The sequence below is a fragment of the Diceros bicornis genome, chromosome 20 (genome assembly GCF_020826845.1).
Source record: "Diceros bicornis minor isolate mBicDic1 chromosome 20, mDicBic1.mat.cur, whole genome shotgun sequence".
NCBI lineage: Eukaryota > Metazoa > Chordata > Mammalia > Perissodactyla > Rhinocerotidae > Diceros > Diceros bicornis.
In genome coordinates, this window is record NC_080759.1 from 37306837 (window position 1) to 37327252 (window position 20416).

A 20416-nucleotide genomic window follows, 5' to 3' on the forward strand; every position below is an offset into this window, starting at 1 on the left:
GAACTATCTAGGGAAATATTCTATTGAGAGGGAAGGCAGGATTATCTAGCAGATAGAGCGTGGAATTTGGACTTAGACAACCATCTGAGACCTGCACCTGCCTCTTTCATTGCCTTATGGTGCAGCACTGTATAAATGATTCAGACTCTCTCTGCTTATATTTTTCCCTGTGGCAATAAAGGAAAATGGGCTAAGCATTAGCCCCTTCTCAACAATCAGAGAATACCATAAAGGTAAATACGACATTGTCTGTAAAGTGCTATGACCTGTAATCCAGAAAAATACTGCAGAGATGTGAGGCCACAGAGTTTGTATAGATATTATAAAATCCAGGCCCGGAGACCTGCATAGCTTGTCGCCTCACTTCTGTTTTTGGTCAGGGGTCTTTATGACACATAATCAACTATAAGTATAGCCAGTTGCTAATTCCTTCAACATACATCTTTCTTTCAGCATCTGGAACATATTAACCTCCCTCTCACAAACTCAGTGAAGAGAGACAACCCATAACAGCCAATCAACTTGCATCTATTGATTGTCTAATATGCACAATGCAGTCTACTGAGTGTTAGACCTCTCTGATGAGAGTTTATTAGAAACATAACGATTTATGAAACTTAGTTACTATTCTCAAAACCCTTGTAATCCTGATGTGGTTATAAAGGAGGGATGTCTGAATTACTAAAAATCATGTAAGATAGCCATATGACAAACAACTGATAAGAGATAATGATTCTAAGGAATTCAGAGAAGGAAAGGGAAAAGAATTTTGGGCTGACTCCTTTTCATATGGTTTCAGTTTGTAATTAGGACAAATACATTCACAAATACAGAAGGAAAAATGCAAACAGAAGAATAAAGAAATAAAATGATATCCTTGGCAGTTTATCCTGCTAAAAAAGTGATTCGTTAATATCTCTGGCTGCTGTCATTTATTTCACAATGAGAACGTCATTATATTCTCACTGAATTTAAGCAATTTTGCTCTGTCTTACTGATTATTTCTTTTATAAGTTAAGTTTGAGAAATTTTGATGTCTTGTTTAAACCCAGTTCAGTCAGTCAGTATGGATGTGTCTTATGAAATAAATTCAGAGTGAAGGGAGATCATGTGTTATGATGGGAAGAGAATTGGATGAGGGTCACAGTGCTCTCACTCTGATGGTGACCACTTAACCTCTCAAGGACCTGTTGGTTTATTTGTAGTATAAGAGGGTTGGACTAGATTTCACAGGCCAGCTCTAACATTTTCTGGAAAAAATTGCCGCTTAAAAGTTCCATATTTCTTTGCGCTGCTGGAAAACTCATCTTGCTTTTGTATGTCAGTATTCATGATCATTTCTTGCCATTAAGAGCAATATCTCAGTCTTATAGACCGTGGATGCTGCAGATAGAGGAGAAGCAGATGGTAATACAGTGCTCTCAAAAACACGCTCAAACTGTAATTCTTAATTTAATTGTATTTAGACTGGACATTCCCAAGCTCTATTACATTTTAATACTCAACTTAAGAGAGCTTTGATCTTATCTGTAGGTACTAAAGGAGATGAATAGACTGGTTCTTGGTAATAGAACGTGTGTGCCAGTGAACAATGCATCTGTAAAACAGGGCGGAGGCAGAGCGCCTTTGCTGGGGGTATATTGGCATATATGTTTATTTCAAAGCATATTGGCAAATACTTGTTGTATGATAGTATGTATCACCAAAAGGATTAACAATGTCAAAACATCTAGTCAATTCAGAAAAAATAGTAATCCAATTTTAAATAAAGTATGAAATATGTCATTTGGTTCTGTGAAAAATTGGAAATTTTGATTTTCTTTTCAACAGACATGTTTTAATGTATCATGTAGACAGTCTATGTAAAATCTAAAATGTATTAGTGGTGCATAATATAAATAATGTGAACCATAGTAGTATATTGAAAAAAACCCATCTTTGTTGAGCATAAAAGAGAACATTATTTCTCCAGGAAATTTTCTAGAATTTTTAAAAATATGTTTTTAAATAGTTAGCATTATAAGCTGACAATAAATGGTTGTAGCAAGAAACAGCTATTTTAACATATTATAGAATGTTTTCACACATTCATGAGAGACTTTATTGAAAGTCTATATTGTATAATGCACAGTCTAGATTAGCACTAGAAATAGAATGCAAGTCACATGTGCAATTTTAAATTTTGTAGTTTCCACGCTAAGAAAAATAGAAAAGACGCAAGTAAATGTAATTTTTTTGGTAAATTTTATTTAACACAATATACGTGCAACATTATTCAAATAAAATTGAGATACTATAATATTTTTTACTAAGTCTTCAAAATTCAGTGTGAATTTTACTTATAGTACAAAGCAATTTGGACTAGCCACATTTCAAGTGTATAATAGCCACCTGTGGCTAGCGACCACGGTATTGGCTGCCTGGGTCTGCATGGTGAGGTACGATAATAAACAACACAGGCATTGTCACTACCTTCAGAGAATTTGTAGTCTAGTATGCAAAAGACACTCTGAATAATAAATCAAAAGAGTCAAATTTTACACCTTTTACTGTTTTTAAAAAGTATCACATAAAATTAATATTGTCCAATACACACCCTGCATTTAATCCACTTCCACTTGACATACGCTATAGATAATGTCTTCCCTATATGGGTGAGATCATTCTTGATATTTTTTAGGAAATGCATTCTAAATTAACGCATTTTTGTAGTCCATTAATATTCTTTTATCTTTGTGCTTCCCATTTTTCCCATATCAGTGTTACACTGTAAGTTTGAAGTTAAACGATTATGAGCCAGGAGTGTAATAATCCTTTAATACTATTATATATGACTAAAAATTAAAATACTAGGTAAAAAATAAAAAAATTATCTGAGAAAATTTTATGTCGGATGACAGAAAATTCAACATCTTTTTCATGTACTTTCTATAGCTTTATAATTTCTGTAATTTCTGCTGACGTGTTTGCAAATGCTTTCTACTAAGTGTTATAGACCTTCTCTAAGTTTATTATAGAAGTAGTTTATTTCTTGTGAAATTTTGCAATTATACTTAATTTGTACATAAAAGCTTGGGTGAAGAGAGTACTTAGGCATTAAAATAATGAATATAAAACAATTAAAAATGTAAAGAGAATAGTTTACACGTGAAATAAACTCTCAGTCTTGTTTAAAGATTTGCTTTAATTGAGTTCATCCAGCTCAGGCTTAATTGTGGATGGTGCTGAAGATGGTTGTCTATTTATTGAGATTTGAAGAATACCAAAAAGCACAGATGAACCAAAAGTTTAATGTTCACTCATCTAACTAAAAATATACCTTTTCCCTTGTTGCTTCCTAACTAAAATTGCTGTAGAATTTCAGACAGAGAAGACTGTGTGGACTGGAAGAGTCAACTCTATGGGAAGAACTTCTCTTAACTTGAACTTAATGACTGGATAGAGCTGGACTTTTCAGGAAGTAGTAGGCAAACCTTTCTCACTTGGAGAAGCCACATAAATTAAATAAAAGAGTTGAAATTGGCAAGAGTTGTTGGAAGAATAAAGCAAATGGCTTAAGTTTGAGACAGAGCGGAAATTAAAAAAGGATGACCCTTCTAAGGCTAGTTAATAGAAACTTAGAATTTTAAGCTTGATGCAGTAGGTGATGTGGTACCAATACAGTTTTAAATCAGGGAAGTGGCATAATGAAAATGGCATTTTTGGAAGATTCATCTAGCAGAGTTGGCAAGATTGATTTAAAAAGGCTGAAGGAAAATATCAAGGAGATTGAGTTGAGAGACCAGACCCAACAATAGATTTGGAAGATTTAAAACAAGCCTTTTTAAAATGAGAGACTCATGCTTTTTTGACAGCATAGGAGATGGAACTGGTAAAAAGAATGGGTAAGAGAAGGCTGAGGAAAAGTACAATAAATGCAGGATTAAGTTTATTCAGAAAGTAGGCTATAACAGGATTCTTGGTGTGGAGTGGGGTGGATATAAATAGAAGGAAAGACAATTCCTCCACTGAAAGTACAATATAAGGCAGTGATATTTTGAACAGTAGAGGTGAGTTCTCCCAAGTTTCTCTTGTCCAGCACAAAATACAGTGGGGTTATATTTTATATTATTATTCTTAGACCTCATTTCTCAGAGCCAAAGTAAATTGAAAGGTGGTTGAAAAATTACTAAGTGAACTATGGCAATACTTTCATCTCCTTTCTAAAAGCATACATATTTTGGTTTGAATTATTTAGGAAGTTATAAAACAGAACTGGATTTATGTTTGCTTTATTTTGACATATGGTTTACATTTTGAAAACTTTGCCCAAGCATGGCACTGGATAAAATGATGATAAAATTGGGCATAGGAAAAGCAAAGTCACAAAATTCAAAACAGTAATAGGCTTTATAAATCATGTAATTACATGTGTAGAAAACAATAAATATTTATTGACTATCAGGTGCCAAGCTTGTTGAGGGCATTGGATACACATATGTGCAAAAAAAAAAAAAAGAAAAACTGTCCTCTACATCTGGTAGAGGAAATGGTCATTAAACAAATGAACAATCACATATATAATTATACATTTTGAAAAGTGCTTGTCATGAGTCAAATTATATCCCCCCAAATTCATAAGTTTAAGTCCTAACCCCCTCATACCTCAGTATCTCAGGATGTGATCTTATTTGGAAAAAGGTTTGTTGCAGATGTAATTAACTAACTTAACATGAAGTCATACTGGAGTAGTGTGGGCCCCTAATCCAATATGACTGGTGTCCTTCTAAAAAGGGGAAATTTGGCTACAGACATAAACACAGGAAGAATGCCATGTGAAGATAAAGGCAGGTATCAGGGTGATGCTTCTATAAGCCAGGAATGCCAAAGATTGCTAGCAAACCAGCAGAAGCTAGAAGAAAGGCAAGGACCAGATTATTCCTCACAGCTCTTAGAAGGAACTAATCCTGCTGACACCTTGATCTTGGACTTCTCGCCTCCAGAACTGGGAAACAATACATTTCTATTGTCTAAGTCACCCAGTTTGTGGTATTTTGTTACAACAGCCTTAGCAAAACAATACAGTGCTACAGAGAAGAATTGCGGAGGACACTGAAAGTGAATAAGAGGATGGAGGCTCATTTTAGATTGGAAACCTCTTTGAGGAAGTTGTGTTTCAGCTGATACCTGAAGGAGGAGAATGAGCCAGCCATGTGAGATAACAGGGAAGAGTCATCTGGGCAGGAGAAGGAGCATGTGCAAAGGTCCTGAGATAGGAAAGAACTTGGTACAAGCAAGGAACCGAAAAAAGGAGCTTAGCCAATGAAGGTGAGATTGGCACAAGATGAGACTAGGTAGACCTTGGTAAGGAATTTGAATTTTATTCCAAGAGCAATAAGGAGACTTTCATGGGATTTAAACAAGTGGTGACATGATTCAATTTACATTTTAAAATAAATTCTAACTACTGTGTAGAGAATGGTATGAAGAAGGAAGTGGAGAACATAATTAGAAAATAACAGCATCAGACCAGGGTTCAGTAGGCTTGTGGTAGCAGAATAGAGATGATTTGAGACAATATTTAACATTGGGAGTTAGGGAAAATGTCGTAAAGAATTACTGTCGGGTTTTTCTCTTGAGCTACGGGGTGTTTCTAATTGAGATATTATTTATTGAGTTGGAATAGGCTGGAGGAGGACAGAATTGGGAGGAGATAATACAATAAGAGTTCAGTTCTGGATATGTTAAATCTGAGATGCCTGTGAGATAGCCAAGTAGAGATGCTAAGTGAGAAGTTTGATGGGCCAAAGAAAGGTATGAGAAGGAGGTGGAGAAATGGAAGTTAAGTGAGGTGTACTGGGACTACCAAATATCAGACACTGATAGCACAGCTGAAGTCTCCTGATTCCCAGCCCTGTGTCCTTGCAACTCCATGCGAGTGCCTACCTAGTCAATGACATTATCGTATCATTTGATTAGATAGGAAGGGGGTGCTTTTGTTGGTTGTGTTGAGAATAAATGCCCAAGCACCTGTGTAGCAGGTAAAAAGATGCAGATGGACGGAGAGTATTGACACAGTGTCAAGAGCACAGAAAAAAGATCCAGAAGCCTTGGAATCTACTTTTAGCTTTGCCAGTTATTGGTTTAATTGTGCCTCAGAAAAGTGAGTTCATGGTGTCAGTTGATCTCTAACCTAACTATTTTAAAATTTGATGACTCCTTAGCAACTGTACTTCTGGATACATAGCCTAATAATATGCTTGTACATATGCACTAGGAGATATGTATAAGGCTCCTCGTTAAAAATATTTTCTAAAACAGCAAATCTAAAGAAAGTTAATCATCCACCAGTAGAAAGAAAGAAATAAAATTGCTATGTTTATACGACAGAATGCTTTTTAGCTGCTTAAAAGAATAAACTAGATCTATGTGTATATACAAAGATTAAAAATACAGAATACTGAATGCAGAAAAAGTAGGTCTTAGAATGATACTTGAAATAATTTACCTTTTATAGAAGTACATGTATATAAAAATGCTAAAAGTAGATAGGAAGGATGCAATGCTGGTTAATTATTGAGATGGGGAAGGAAATAAGACTACAGATGGGCTATAAAGAAAGCTTAAAGTTAATGTTTTACATGAAATTACATTTGAACTATATATAACAGAGTTAAAAAGGAGTTTGTTATATTATGCTTTGTATATTTATATTAAATTAATTTTATGACTCCATAAGTAAGTTAAGATTGATTATTTTTATTTTTATCATGGAGAATAAAAGTCTCATTACAATATATTGTATATTTTAACACCACATCATTAATTTCCTAACATTAGAGAAATACCTGTACACCTCATAACATTGTATTTTCATTTTTCCTTTTTAAATTTATACTTAAGTTTTATCTAACAAACTATGATGTGAGTGCTTCAGTTGTGTTAGGCACGGTCACATCCATATTTATTTCAGGTCACGACTTACTAAAGGAGGAACTGTAAATCCTATTTTACAAATAACATGATTTGAAATTCCTAGAAGTTAATGCCCAAAGTCACGTGGCTGGTAAACAGACGAGATAACAGTTGAAACGTTATTGTTTTACTGTAGATCCTGTTCTTTGTGTTACATCATGACTGACACACACTTCCAGCTGAAAACACTGCCTAAGCTCCCCTTACATCTGTCTTACAGTATTCCCTAAAGTTGGTGTTTCATTCAGTTAATATAGAGTTTAAATTCACTAAACACAGAGTTCACATATTTTGCATTATAAATGCTATAAAAATAGTGGAAATACACATTAGTAAATGAAGGAAAGTAAGTAAGTGGGAATTCCATCTTGTTTTAATAGTAAAAATCTAGTTTCCATGTTATGCTCTGGTTCTGTTTTTCTGAATATCTTTATAGCTATTACAATTTCATTCCTCTTTTTGGAAACTTAATAGTATGTCGTCATTTTTATGTTAAAATGGGCAAAGATTTTGCTGTGTTTAGGAATAGAAGTGTTTTACTATTACGGAGTGTGCAACTTCATTGGTTGATTTTCTAAAAAAGAAAAAGTATAAGACAACTTCAAGGAAAAAAACTACAACAAATATGTTTGACTAGAGGTTCACAAATGTAACTTTACAGTCACTTGAATGTTTACTTCTTTCCTTCTTGTCTTTTCAGCCTATTGTCCCCATTTCTCATCTTACAGTTTTTGTTATACTTGAATGATGAGCTCAAAGCATGAAAAGCTGTTGTTTTCAACCTTTATTAATGTTTCCCAACTCATTTCCCTGTTTGCCTGCTGACAACCTGCCAAAGTCACCCTCTGGTGAATTGTAAAAAGACTGGGGTAGCAGTCATGGGACCCAAAATGTGTTGCAGATAATTAGCAGCTCAGATCTTTGTCACAGCAGATACTTGGCTACCCACACATCTCTATTTTTAAGCCTGCGTGTCACACAGTGTGTGTTCATTGTCTGCTTTAGTGTGAAGAGCACATCTCTGCACTGTATATAATACAGCTGAGTGGAATGAGAAATTCCATTATTCTTTTGTCATTTTGTACTTTCACTGGTTAACACGTGAGATATACATATTTGGTGAATAATTGAAACCACCTTTGGCTTTTAAGTAACTTTTTTTTTTTTTTTTTTGTGAGGAAGATCAGCCCTGAGCTAACATCCATGCCAATCCTCCTCTTTTTGCTGAGGAAGACCGGTCCTGAGCTAACATCTATTGCCAATCCTCCTCCTTTTTTTTTTTCCCCCTTTTCCCACCAAAGCCCCAGTAGATAGTTGTATGTCATAGTTGCACATCCTTCTAGTTGCTGTATGTGGGACGCGGCCTCAGCATGGCCGGAGAAGCGGTGCGTTGGTGCGTGCCGGGGATCTGAACCCCGGGCCGCCAGTAGCGGAAAGTGCGCAGTTAACCGCTAAGCCATGGGGCCGGCCCCAGCTTTTAAGTAGCTTTAGAAAGAGGAATTACCTATTTTGCTACTTACTAAGTAATCCAACCACCACAGTCTTTGTTTTTCCATAAAGGCAGGAAACAAAAATCTCCTTAGATGATCACATTTGTTTTCATGCTAATTAGTTCCAACTAATTTGATTGGCAAGAATAGGGGGTTAGGAGATTAGTTCTTGAATCACATAAAATAGAAAAGCTTTCTTCATGTAAGATAAGAGGTGATAAGTTGAGGTAAAAAGAAGAAATTAGATTTTAGGATAATGAAATGTCAGGGTTATCAGTGGGCTTTCACTAGAATCGATCACAGAATAGCAGGTAATGAATTATTATCTAGTGATGCGTTCACTTTAAAATACTATCTAATGGTACAGCCTTTGTGTGCACATGTATTGTGCTGTGTGTGCATGTTTGTTTTAGTCAATAGATGTGCTCAATACTTGCCCCATTTCCTTCTTCCCTTACTTCTTCATATGCCAACTTGTGTTTCAGTATCAAAGGAAATTCATCAGTTTATACAGTGTCAACGGTCTCAAGGTATGAGAGTTATATAGTTTTGATATAATGGACTAGGTCATATAATATTATAACCAGAAATGACTTATTCTTAAAAGAATAATAACACCAAAACCAGTCTTAAAGTCTGAAAAAAGCAGAAAAGATCATGCTTCCTCGTATAAATAAGAATATTAACTTGGAGAAGTCAATTACAAACTCTAAAAGTTGTAGATTCTTCATTCTTAAAAAGGGCACAAAAACATCTGCTCTTTTTATCTGTCAAGAAGCTTATTGGGCTGGCCCCGTGGCTTAGTGGTTAAGTGCACGCACTCCGCTGCTGGCGGCCCGGGTTCGGAACCCTGGGCGCGCACCGATGCACCGCTTCTCCAGCCATGCTGAGGCCGTGCCCCACATACAGCAACTAGAAGGATGTGCAGCTATGACATACAACTATCTACTGGGGCTTTGGGGGGAAAATAAATAAATAAATAAAATCTTTAAAAAAGATGCTTATTAAGTATAATTGAATTGATTTAGGTAAAATCTCTTTGAAATTTCTCAGATGTTTTACAAGTGTAAGGCATTATTAGTAATAATCTAAATATTGACCCTGGCTTCTTCTTTCCAAAATCAGCATTCATTCATTTTTTAAAAATTAATGCGTGCCTACTATATTTCAAGTATGTACTGTTCTAGCTACTGGGAAGACAGCAGTAAACAAAACAGATAGTAATTCCTGCCCACATAGATCTTAAACTTTAGTAAATTGAAATAACAATAATTGGTAAAATTTATAATGTCAACTGGTGATAAGTGCTATAAAGTAAAATAAGATAAAGAGGATGCTCTAAATATGAGTCATTTGTAGAATAACTTTAAGGAGATGATAGCCTAAGCAGTGAATGAGGGTCAAATTGTGTACTGAAATACTAGTTTAAAGAAAAGAATGAATGGTCTTTCAAAACTCAGTCAAAGCCATGTGTATTGCTTACCATTTTTTTCACAGAAAACTCAGCCAAGTGGTTTGGCACTTAAAACTTTTTTCCCACCCCATGCTTTTATATTTAGAATAAAAGTTTTAAAACTAATGTGTGTCCTATCTTTCCATTTTTTTGACATGCACACAAAAATTATTAATACAAGTAAAATGGATGAAGTATTTATTTTGTGTAAGGTCGTGTCAGTGCAATTTAATAAAAATTAATTTGATATTAACATATGCCAAATATTTTAGAAAGGTAAATCTACTACCCAAAATAACATATGCACTTGAAAGTTAAAAAAAATGTTGGATTAGCCTCTCTCTCACTTACCCAAGCACAAAAATCAATGCACCCTTTCTTAGCACAAGTGCCTTGGAAAACAGATCTAGAGGAAAAAGCTGATGTGCTAACATTTCATTAGGGAGTGAAATTTCTAATTCCCTAACCAGAGAAAAATTCTTAATTTCATTAAGGAGGGAAGGAAGGATGGAGTGCATTACTGTGCATCCAGTGCATAAACTGACCCACAGCATCTTAGGCATGGGATTGCTCCCTGGATTCTGGAGACATCTTCAGAGAGTGCTTGCAAATTTCCTAGCCTTCCCAGAGTCTATTGAGGTGGTGGGTGAGGAGTAATGAAGAAGAATTTACCTGGTGTTTCCCATCTCCCATTACTCTTTCCATGGGGCTCTTCTGGCTTCAGCCATCTTCGATGCCAGAAGCCAAGACAGCAGCCATGGCATTTGGGACCTGGAGTGCTTACAAGTTGTGGCATTCCACACCTGTCCACCTGCAGCCTGCAGCTTCATGGGGCAGGCCAGGTGAGCCAGTCAGTTTGTCTGGGAGTTGAGTAGATCTTATGGCTCTTTCTTTCGGTGACAAGAGGGAAAGCCTGAGGTAGGAGGCTAGAGTTGTGTGCTAGGAAGTGAGGGGCTGTCTGATAGTGTCCATGAGAAACAAGAGGACCTGGGACCATCTACTGTCTCACATTTGGCCTACTGAGTAGATGGAGCATAAGATAAACATGTTCCCACCAGGTCGTTATGGAGCTCAATGAACTTCCCTCCACTAGAAGTCTTAACTGTCTCCTCCATGGTCTATAGGAACATGACAGATGTCGGGTAATCTTAATTGGGGGTTAGGGGAGGTGGTGTCAGTAACATCGAGCCAAAACTACGGCCCAGTCACTTCAGGAAGATCATAAAATTGTCTGAGGCCTAGTTCTTATTGCAACCTATTAAATTATATGGAAGAAAAGCTTCAACGACATTGGAAATCTATAAAGTACAAATTAAAACAAAAAGATAAAGTTGCCTTTTAAAAATCTGTCAAATTGATTAAGATAAAACAGATCAATATACAGTACCATATTATCATATAGGAAGGGTACATGTCTTATTATACTAAGGAATGTATTATCTTGTTCAACTTTTATAGAAGTAAATTCTATCACTTAAGATTATTCATTGCTACAGAATAAATGGAATTCTCGCTTTCCCACACACACAGAAAAACAACCATTGTGGATTAGACTAAGTCCCATATTTCTCACAAGAGAGTAGCCACAGGATGTGGGAAAAATATAGTGTAGCTTAGCTCAGCTCTTCTTTGTTCCCAAGTTCCTAATGGGAGTACACAACCACGTGCATTATATGAAGTGTCAGGCCCTTCCAGGCTGGGAAGGCCCGTTTATTTAATGCACAGTTCTTTTAAGCCAGATGTAGGCAAACTACGGCTGCAGAACTAAATCTGGATCACTGTCTGCATTTTAAATAAAGTTTTATTGGAACATAGCCACTCTCATTCATTTACACATTGTCTATGGCTGCTTTCCAAAGTTGAGTAATTGCAACAGACACCATATGGCCTGTAAAGCCTAAAATACTTATTATATGATCTTTTAAAGAAAAAATTTGCCAATTCTGTTTTATATTATTGGCTTGCATTAAAATTCATACTTTATAGTCACAAATAATATACACCCTTGCAATGAGTATTCATAGACATTTGAAGCATTCCTGAGTTTCAAGCCAGACTTAACGTTAGCAAAGCCCCATCCTTGTTGAGGATGGGGGTCAAGTGTTTCAGATTTCCAACCATCCAGAAAACTCATTTCCACACAGTCCACCCTCTTACTCTAACTTAATAATTGTTTATCCAAGGTCATCTTAGCTAAAGACCAATCAAATATCTAATCCAGTATATACATATATATATATACTGGATATATGTGCACATATATATATACATATATATATACATATAATGGCAAAATATGTAAAATACCCTTTGTTACAGCAAATTCATCTCTACCAATTTATGCTAAAGGCATATTTATGTACAATTTTGCTATAAGCTTGTTCATTCATATAATATCTATATCAGAGAACTAAGAACAATTCTAAGTGTTCAAAGATTGATAAAATAGATTCTATTAACATTATGTTGTAATTTTTATAAATTATATTATATATTGTATAAAATGACAGAATAGTTTACTGTGAATATGTAGAGTATAATCACATTTTTCAAAAGCTGTATTTGTATATAATGAAATAATATTTTGAAATGTAACTGATGCCTTTTTCCATTTTTTTTTTCTTTGGTGAGTAAGATTGGCCCTGAGCTAATATCGGTGCCAATCTTCCACTATTTTGTATATGGGACACCACCACAGCATGGCTTGATGAGCAATGTGTATGTCCACACCCAGGATCTGAACCTGTGAACCACAAAAGCAGAGCATGTGAACTTAACCACTACACCACTGGGCTGGCCCCACCATTCTTGATAGCTATATTTTAATTCCTACACCCCTACCACCATTAATACCAGGCTACAAGGTGGGTACTTATTGCTCTAGGAAGAGAGAGAAATGTGGAAGCATCTTATGAAAGTAATCAATTCTTCCTTTAACTTTCAAAATAGAGTACCGTGTCTGACTGGGCAAGAGAAACAATAGAAAAAATTAAAAAATGGGACTACATCAAACTAAAAAGCTTCTGCACAGCAAAGGAAATCATCAACAAAATGAAAAGACAACCTAACAATTGGGAGAAAATATTTGCAAACCATATATCTGATAAGGGGTTAATCTCCAAAATATATAAAGAACTCATACATCTCAACAACAATAAACTAACAACACAATTAAAAAATGGGCAAAAGACCTGAACAGATATTTCTCCAAAGAAGATATACAGATGGCCAACAGACACATGAAAAGATGTTCAACGTTATTAACTATCAGGGAAATGCAAATCAAAACTACAATGAGGTATCACCTCCTGCCTGTCAGAATGGCTGTAGTTAACAACAGAGGAAACAATAAATGTTGGAGAGGATGTGGAGAGAAGGGAACTCTCATACACTGCTGGTGGGAGTGCAAACTGGTGCAGCCACTGTGGAAAACAGTATGGAGATTCAAGAGACTAAGGATAGAACTACCATATGATCCAGCTATTCCACTGCTGGGTATTTATCCAAAGAACATGAAAACACCAATGCGTAAAGATACATGCACCCCTGTGTTCATTGCAGCATTTTGCACAATAGCCAAGCCTTGGAAGCAACCTAAGTGCCCATCAAGGGACAAATGGATAAAGAAGATGTGTTATATATACACAATGGAATACTACTCAGCCATAAGAAACAATGAAATCCAGCCATTTGTGACAACATGGTTGGACATTGAGGGTATTGTGCTAAGTGAAATAAGTCAGAGGGAGAAGGTCAAATCCCATATGATCTCACTCATAAGTAGAAGATAAAAACAACAACAAACACATAGAGACAGAGATTGGATTGGTGGTTACCAGAGGGGAAGGAGGAGGGAGGAGGGTGAAAGGGATAATTAGGCACATGTGTGTGGTGATGGATTATAATTAGTATTTTGGTGGTGAATATGATGTAATCTATGCAGAAGTAGAAGTATAATGATGTACACCTGAAATTTATACAATGTTCTAAACCAAAATTACTGCAAAAAGAAAAAAAATTCAATTGCCAGGGGCTGGCCCGATGTTGTAGCACTTAAGTTCACACACGCCACTTCGGTGGCCCGGGGTTCACAGGTTTGGACCCCAGGTGCAGACCTATGCATCGCTTATCAACACACTGTGGCAGGCGTCCCACATGTAAAGTAGAGGAAGATGGGAATGGATGTTAGCCCAGGGCCAATCTTCCTCAGCAAAAAGAGAAGGATTGGCAACAGATGTTAGCTGAGGGCTAATATTCCTTATCAAAAAAAATCAAATGAAATAAAATTCAATTGCCAAAGCAATAATCTACAAACCAAAGCACATTTGGTATGTAAGAACTAGAGGATTAAGACAGAAAATTTTTCTCTGAGTTTTCCTATGAGTTGTTGGATTGGAAGATCATAAGCCAGGGCCTTGAGAACTCAGACCTGAGGAAACCACAGAATAGGGATAGATGGAGGGTGAGACATAACTAAAATTATAATGCTTTGCACTGGGTGAAATTAACTGCTGCAAGTAATTTTTATATATTAAGTTGTTGAATTCTTGTGAAGCAGGTGCTATATCATTATTGCTATTTTGTAGATGAGGAAACCGAGGCACAGAGAGATTGGGTAATTTGAACAAGGTTATACGTAGCTGGTAAGTAGAACTGGTATTTTAATTCAGGCAGTTTGGCTGCAGGGAACATGCCATTCACCTCTATGCAATATGGCTTCTCCGAGATACAATCATATTTCTTCTGCTAAAGAAGGAAAAATGATTTAGCCATTTGAGGGCTAGGATGAAGAAAAGAATCAGAATCAGAAAGGAGATTAAGAGAGACAATATAGATGCCTATAAGTGATTGAATCCTAGTTTTGCCTCCTCCTGGGTTTGAACCATGCTATGGACTGAATATTTATGTCTCCCCAAAATTCATATGTTGAAATCTGAAGCCCCAAAGTGATGATGTTGGAAATGGGACCCTTTGGATATAATCAGATCATGAAGATAGAGCCTTCATGAAGGGATTGATGCTCTTATAAGGACAGACAGGAGAGAGCTTGCTTCCTTTTTCTCTGCTCTCTGCCACTTGAGGACACAGCAAGAAGACAGCCGTCTTCAAACCAGGAAGAGCTCCCTCACCAGAACCTAACCATACTGGCACCCTCATCTTGGCCTTCTCAGACTCCAGAACTGTGAGAAATCGATTTCTGTTGTTTCAGCCGTCCAGTCTATGGTAATTTGTTATAGCAGCCCAAACTGAGTACGACAAACACTAAGGGCATGGGTGGCAGTGGGGCAGAAAAAGAAATCTCTTTTTCTACTGGAGAAATTCTGGAAGGAAATCCAAGGACCAAATTTACTTATATCTATAATACCATGTCTCCATTTCCCTGGACAGTCCTGGGTTTCACCTATTATGGCAGTACTGTAATTATCAATAACACTCCTTTTTACTGCCAAAAGCATCTTCCCAATTTATGCATCAGTTGCCACATGGAACTCAGGTAGGAGGCTGACCCACAGAGGGCCCTCTTCCAACAGGAGCAGAGTAGATGGTGGCAGCAAAGTTCTAGATAGAAAGAGGGCCTGAGATAGCCGTCACTTTGACTATGTCAGTTATCGATTGCTGCATAACATACCATCCCACAACAAAATGGCGTAAAACAACTATTTGTTTAGCTCTTGATCAGAGTCAGCAGTTTGGTCTGGCCTCAACTGAATTTACTCTTTCATCTGTAATCACCTGCCAGTTCTGCAGTCAGCTGGCAGATGATTGCTGAGTGCCTGCTGGTCTCAGATGGCCTCACTCACATGTCTGGTGTTTGACCGGCTGTTGTCTGCGGTATCTCCTTTCTCTCCATCTGGCTCCAGATCCTCCAGTGGGCTAGCTCAGGCTTGTTCACACAGCGGCCTCAGCAAGTGCAGCAAGAGAGAGGGCAGGCCCCAACTCCTAAGTGTATTTCCAGCCGCTGATTGAGCCGTATTTGCTAACATTCCAATGGCCAAAGGAAATCATGTTACTGAGCCCAGAATTTGTCTAGAAGGGCACATACAGTTGCATAGTAGGGGGATATTACTAGAGGGAGGGGAATAGAGAGGTTAAGTAGTTGCTGTGTACCTTACTGTGGGAGGGGGGAGGGTGCAGAAAGTAGTTGAGTGTCCCATTTGTCAGGGAAATCATTTGTATCCTTGAGCAGAGGAACTGCTGGAACTATGACCTGAACGGGAGTTGAAGCACAGGCCAAGGTGACAACCTAGTCAGCAACTGGACACCACACCAAGGAGCTCTGCAGGAGAAACTACCATGTGCTGCCCGTGACAAGACAACATCAGCAGCAGATGCATCAGGAGCACATACACACTCAAATACCACGTCTTCTGAGACCAGGCGGCTAAGGGCCAAGTCTGTGTGTAAGCTGGGGACTTCCCACCAGGCCATCTGTCTTAGTGCTCTCAGGCTGCGCTAACAAAATACCGCAGACTGAGTAGCTTCTAAACAACAGAAATTTATTTCTTACAGTCCTGGAGGCTGGAAGTCTAAGAGCAGGCTCCCAGGGGAGGACCCTGTTTTGGGCTGCAGACTTCTAGTTGTATCCTCACGTGGTGGTAGGGGCTAGGGAGCCCTGTGGAGTTTCTTTTACAACGGGTCTGCCTTCATGACCTAATCACCTCCCAAGGGCCCCATCTCCTAATACCATCACATTGGGGATTAGGTCTCAACATGTAAATTTTGGAGGACAGAAACCTTCAGACCATACCCACCATCATACCATGAAGAGAAAAAGAAGAAAAAAAGGAAGGGGTTGAAACTTGGAAATAATGAGATTGAGCTAATGCAGAAATGATAAAGTTAAATGAGAAGTGTTCCGATCATCTTAAAATGGAAAAACTCGAGTTCATTTTCCCCTACAAGTGTGAAAAGGGAGATTTGTGAATGAGTCCAGTTACAAAGAAGTACAATCAGATGTCTGTACCTCTAAGCAGTGGCATTAAAATTTAAGCTACATATATTTTTACATACACATAGATAAACAAAAAGTGAGTCTATTCACCCAAATGTCAAGAGTAGTAATCTTAGGTAGCGAGCTTATGGATGACTTCTATTTCTTTCTTTAATTTTTATATGTTTTCTAAATATCCTCAATGAGTATATATCAGCTTTGCAATAAAAAAGGAAATTTTGTTTTAGAACAAATGCCTTTGTGCCTTCGCCCATTCTGTGCTCACTAAAGCTAGTTAACCTGAAAACTATTGCACCTTGAAGTGTTAAGGAGCTATTAAGTCATTTTGGGGTGAGCTACTTTTCATATCTACAACTGCACTTGTATTCTATGTACTGGTAGGAGGTGCCTGGCTATAGCGCTGTAACCTAATGTAAGAAAACATGGTAAAATATGCTTGATGTCTACACAAATTCTTATAAACATCCAATTAATTGAAATAGTCCCGTGGTAATAAGTTAGTAACTACCCTTTGAATCCACTCATTTCTCTATGTGAAGCCTTGATAGAACATGGCTTAGTCCTTCATAAAGTAGATATAGAGTTCAAGTGTACTTCTATTAATTCTCAGAAACTTTGCCAGATGTTAGTGCACAGTTTTAAATCTATTCATTTAATTGAAATTTGAAAAAGTGAAATATAAACTAGGCTGTGAATAACTGTAGATGAGAAGCTTGCAATTAACTGTGATGATAACATCCTATGAATGCCCCAAGTCCTGTAATGTAAAGATTATACCAACCGTAATGTTAGAAAACCTACTTAGAGTACTGGCTGTGCAAAATACCAATTTATGTGAATTTTAGCTTTTGGAATGATTGACTTACACACTGGTGTCTGCACCTGAGTGCACACACACAGATACACACATAAAGACACACACACACACACACACACAAAGACACACACACACAGACACCACTACCACTCCAACACCACCAACACCACTACTGCCACCACACACAGAGAAATGAAGAAAGAGAGAAGTAACTTGATCTTGAGTTTTCCCATTGCAACTATATTTATGTATTTTCCTGGGGTTGTCTGAAAAATGTGCTTCATTCTCTTTCCTGTTTCTTCCTTAATAATTCTTAATATAAATTTTTTCACTCTTATGAAAATCTTCTCTAGTAATTATTGGCTGTAAAACGAAGAAAGTAATTTTATGGTAATCACATACAAGACAAAATGCACTAGGTTACATAAGATGCAGTAAATGATAAATAATTAAAATCATGAAAGAGTGCTGGGTTTAAAACATCAACTGGTTAAGAAATGCTACATCCTTCAGAGATAACAAACCTGTTATATTAGTTAAAATGCCTTGTATTGCAAATAATGAAAATTCAACTTAGCCTGGCTGTGATGTTAATTTCACGAGTCATCTTGACTGGGCCAAGGTGTACCAGATATTTGGTTCAACATTATTCTGGGTGTATCTGTGAGGGTGTTTATGGATAGGGTTAACATTTGAATTAGTAGGCTGAGTAAAGTAAATTGTTCTCCCCTGACTCACCAATGTGGGTGGGCATCATCCAATCTATTGAAGGCCTGAATAGAGCAAAAGGTGGAGTAAGGGAGAATTTACCGTCTTTGTCCGATGGTCTTTGAGCTGGAACATCAGACTTCTGCCTTCAGACTTGGACTCAGATTGGGACTTATACTGTTGGCTCTCCTAGTTGCCAGGCCTTGGGACTTGAACTGGAACTTGCACCATCAGTGTTCCTGATTCTCAGGCCTTTGGTTTCACACTGGAACTAGAGTGTCAGCTCTCTTGGGTCTCCAGCTTACAGATCTTGAGACTTCTCAACCACTATAATCATGTGAGCCAATTCCTTATAATACATATATATATATATATATGTATATAGGCTTCAGTACCAAGAAGTCCAGAGTTAAGGCAGGTTTAGAGTTGTTTGATTCAGTAGCTCCAGAATCATTAAGAACCCATTTCTTACATTCTCAATGCTCTGCTTTCTACAGAGACAGTTTCATGCTAAAGCTAGTTACCCTGGTGGTTAGAGAAGTTTCCAGTGGCAATTTGAGTTATAAGATTCCTTGTTAATGACCAGCATATTAAAACAGAGTCTTGATATTAACTCAACACTGAACTAATGACTGTACCCAGGAAAATAGTAGGTAACAATTGGATAAAGTCTATGAGGATTCACAGTTATAGGAGGTAGTATCAGCTTCTCTGAAATATGCGGGTCGACTTTGTGAACTGTGGATATCTGAATGATAATCTGGATAACAGGTATATGCAAGGGGGTTTTGGTTCTGGATATGCCACCGACAATGACCATTATACCTGTACTTGCAGGTAGATCCTATAGACACAGTCACAGGCAGTAGATACTACTTCTTTAGAGAGCTATGGCAGACATCTTGAGTTTAAAAACACTTGTACCTCAAGTCAGAAAGTTTTACATTATAGTAAACGAGTATAGATAATATACAATCAGCAAAACTGTTTCCAAGAGTGACGTCAACATCATGGCGACATAAGACATCCCTTGTTTTGTCCCCCCTTAACATCCAAAATTTGACATCTATTCAGGAACAAAAATTCCTCTGTGGGATCTGTGGGGTCCAGTACCATATGCCAAGGAACTTGGGAAGAGTATCACCAACCTGTGCATCAGGTAATAAGCAAACAGACCCGGGTTATGGGGTGTGGAACAGGCAGAAGCCAATGAACCGGCTTCAGCCCCTCTGAGCCATGGCATCTGGCAAACGTTGACTTGGACAGATGCCCACAGACATGAGAACATTTGTAGAAGTTCAGGTTCCTAGAGGAGAAAGTCCAACACTTCATTGGAGCAAAAAAAAAAAAATGAATTTGGACACGTTGGAGCGGGCAAGAGGAACTTTGCCAATATCATCCCTCCCCCAAGGAGGTGCAGCTTGGAGAAAGAGGAAGCCGGGGGTCCCTCATGCAGACAAAAAGGGAGAGTGGTGAGGGAGAGCCTGGCTTCCCCAGCTGTGAGGGATGATGCTAAAGAAACCCTTTTTTTTCCTAGAGTTTTAAAACAAAAGCGCCATGACTGGGGAGAAGGAGGAGATTGAGAAAGAGGAAGATAAGAATATCAGAAGCCATTAAAGGGACACAGTTCCTGCTGACTGCATTCCAGACTCCAGCGAGAAGGCCACCTGTGCGCCACTGCCAAAACTTCACCAGAGGAACCCCTCAACTGGCCTGCAGATACTCCCAATGCCCCAAGTGCCAGACCCACACCTCCCTCTCCTCTGTGGCCATCTCCTTGTGTGTGCTCCCAAGGGCAGCAGTGAGAACAACCCATGTGGACAGAAAATACATGCGGAAAATAAAACAGAGTCTGTGGGGAAGGGAGAAACCGCAACCTTGAGCTGCAGTACCAACTTCAGGGGAAGAAAAGAGAGGTTATCAACAGCTGGCCTGGTGCATTGTGAAGATGGAGAGAAGACATACAAGCTTAGGAATTCTGTTACAAGAGGGAGAAAGAAGTGTGGAACAGGTTTATCCATACAAGGTCAGAGAAAGTTCCA